At 42.8% G+C, this 3,288-nt stretch overlaps 1 non-coding gene across 1 annotated transcript; it reads left to right on the top strand.

Annotated features, from left to right (window-relative positions):
* Positions 1–2,402: 2,402 nt before the first annotated feature.
* On the top strand, positions 2,403–2,513 carry LOC132537168 (U6 spliceosomal RNA). The gene has a single exon (XR_009548631.1). It is a non-coding gene; the product is annotated as a U6 spliceosomal RNA (small nuclear RNA).
* The last annotated feature ends 775 nt before the right edge of the window (positions 2,514–3,288 follow it).

Genomic DNA, 3,288 nt, shown 5'->3' with positions numbered 1-3,288 from the left:
AAGATGAGTATGGGATGATCCCACTCATCAACAGAAGTTGAGGAAGAAGATCTGAAAGGGAAACTAAAAGCAGGACCTGACCAAATTGTTAGTAGGGCACCAAAGTAAAAACCCTGTAGTGAGGGGTAGACATGCAGCTTCCTGGGCCAGTGCGGGGTGGGAGTCGGTGGGAGGGATGGGTCACAGTCTTTTGGTGGTGGGAATGGTGTTTATGTACACTCCTAGCAAAATGTTGACATATAAATCACTAGTTAATTAATATGAGAGGGGGAAAATCAATTGTATGTCTCAAAGTTTTTCAAAACACAAACTGAATCTTTTTAATATATAGGCTGTGTATTTGATATGCTGACTCTCTCAAAAGCCTAGACCAAGTAGATCAGAAGCATCCAATAGCACAGCTATATACAAGATACTGGGTACTGTACAGCAAACCCTAACAAAAGGACTTTTCAAAGTTAACCCAATTACCAAATAATGTGATAACATTAACTATCGATTGTCTTTTTGAACCCTAAGACAGCAGGAACCTCACATCTCCACTATAGAGCCCCTACTTCCCTCAGTCCTGGAACCCTTGGATAGGGCCCACTTTCCCGTATGCCTCTCCCAATCCATATCAAATAATATTGCATCTGCCGATCACAACCTAACCAACACAACGATTGCCACCTCAACATGCTTCACCTCAGACTGTGTCCAGAGACTTCACGTGTGGAATGACAACCCTTCAGCTTCATTACTCGGGTCAGACCTTTCCTTTTATAGTACACTCTAATTTCATCTCAGGTAGTTCACTTTCTAACTAAGTCCCAAAACCTAGATATACACCAGTTTCTGTGAGAGAGAGCTTATGTTCACACGTATCCATAAACTACTGCAAAATATATACCTGAAAGCAGAAGTACACTAGAGTTTGCAGTGAGTACCTCCCTAACACTTCCTCTCCACTATTCCAAGCTTTGGGTTCATGATTGCTCAACAATTTGTTTGGCTTCGTATGTTAACTCTCTTTTCAGTCACCAGGTTCCAGATGTCATCAGGATGCTGGACAGGCTTCCCTGGAGTTAAGACCCCACCAATGTGTCCTGGAGCTCAGCTTCCCCAGAGACACACCCTACTAGAAAAAGAGAGAGGCAGACTGGGAGTATGGACCGACCAGTCAACGCCCATGTTCAGCGGGGAAGCAATTACAGAAGCCAGAACGTCTACTTTCTGCAACCCACAATGACCCTGGGTCCATGCTCCCAGAGGGATAGAGAATGGGAAAGCTATCAGGGCAGGGGGTGGGATATGGAGATTGGGTGGTGGGAATTGTGTGGAGTTGTACCCTCCTACCCTATGGTTTTGTTAATTAATCCTTTCTTAAATTAAAAAAAAAGCCTATACCAAGTAGATCAGAAGCAACCAATAGCACAGCTATATACAAGATACTGGGTACTGTACAGCAAACCATAACATAAGGACTTTTCAAAGTTAACGCAATTACCAATTAATGTGATGATAACATTAACTATCAATTGTCTTTTTGAACCCTAAGACAGCAGGAACCTCACATCTCCACTATAGAGCCCCTACTTCCCTCAGTCCTGGAACCCTTGGATAGGGCCCACTTTCCTGTATGCCTCTCCCAATCCATATCAAATAATATTGCATCTGCCGATCACAACCTAACCAACACAACGATTGCCACCTCAACATGCTTCACCTCAGACTGTGTCCAGAGACTTCACGTGTGGAATGACAACCCTTCAGCTTCATTACTCGGGTGAGACCTTTCCTTTTATATTATACTCTAATTTCATCTCAGGTGGTTCACTTTCTAACAAAGTCCCAAAACCTAGATATACACCAGTTTCTGTGAGAGAGAGCATATGTTCACACGTATCCGTAAACTACTGCAAAATATATACCTGAAAGCAGAAGTACACTAGAGTTTGCAGTGAGTACCTTCCTAACTCTTCCTCTCCACTATTCCAAGCTTTGGGTTCATGATTGCTCAACAATTTGTTTGTCTTTGTATGTTAAGTCTCTTCAGTCACCAGGTTCCAGATGTCATCAGGATGCTGGCCAGGCTTCCTTAGATTGAAGACCCCACCAATGTGTCCTGGAGCTCCGCTTCCCCAGAGACCCACCCTACTAGGAAAAGAAATAGGCAGACTGGGTGTATGGACCGACCAGTCAACGCCCATTTTCAGCGGGGAAGCAATTACAGAAGCCAGATCTTCTACCTTCTGCAACCCACAATGACCTTGGTCCATGCTCCCAGAGGGATAGAGAATGGGAAAGCTATCAGGGGAGTGGGTCAGATATGGAGATTGGGTGGTGGGAATTGTACCCCTCCTACCCTATGGTTTTGTTAATTTTCTTAAATAAAAAATAAAGAAAAAGAAGAAAACAGAGTGCTCGCTTTGGCAGGCAGCACATATGTTAAAATTGGAACGATACAGAGAAAATTAGCATTGCCCCTGCACAAGAATGACTACCAAATTCATGAGATATTCCATATTTTTTTTACCGCATTCAAAAATGTGGATAGGACATGAACAGAATATTCACCATAGAAGAGATCTGAAAGGCCAACAAACATATGAAAAATGCTCCAAGTCATTGACTGTCAGAGAAATGCAAATAAATACAGCAATGAGATACCACTTCACTCCTGTGAGAATATCATACATTAGAAAAGGTAGCAACTACAAATGCTGGAAAGGTGGTGGGTTAAAGACACCCTCCTGCACTGTCGATGGGAATGTCATTTGATCCAGTCCTTGTGGAGAGCAGCCTGGAGAACTCTCAGAAGGCTAGAAATGACCTACTCTATGACTCTGAAATTCCCCTACTGGGGATATATCGTAAGGAACCAAACATACCCATCCTGAGAGATTTGTGTATGCCTATGTTCATAGCAGCACAATTTGTAATAACCAAAACTTGGAAGCAACCCAGGTGTCCAACAACTGATGAGTGGTTGAGCGAGTTGTGGTATATATACACAACATAATACTACTCAGCTATTAATAATGATGATTTCACTGTTTTTAGCCCATCTTGGATGGAGCTTGAAGAAATCATTTTAAGTGAGATAAGTCAGAAACAAAGGGATGAATATGGAATGATCTCACTCACAGGCAGAAGTTGAAAAAAAAGATCAGAAGAGAAAACACAAAACCAAACTTGGACTGGAGTTGGTGTATTGCACCAAAGTAAAAGACTCTGGGGTGGGGGTTGGAGAATGTTCAGGTCCTGGACCATGACGGCTGAGGAGGACTTAGTGTGGATTGTATT

This window comes from Erinaceus europaeus, chromosome 2 (assembly GCF_950295315.1).
Source record: "Erinaceus europaeus chromosome 2, mEriEur2.1, whole genome shotgun sequence".
NCBI lineage: Eukaryota > Metazoa > Chordata > Mammalia > Eulipotyphla > Erinaceidae > Erinaceus > Erinaceus europaeus.
This window is presented reverse-complemented; position numbering and strand designations above follow the sequence as displayed.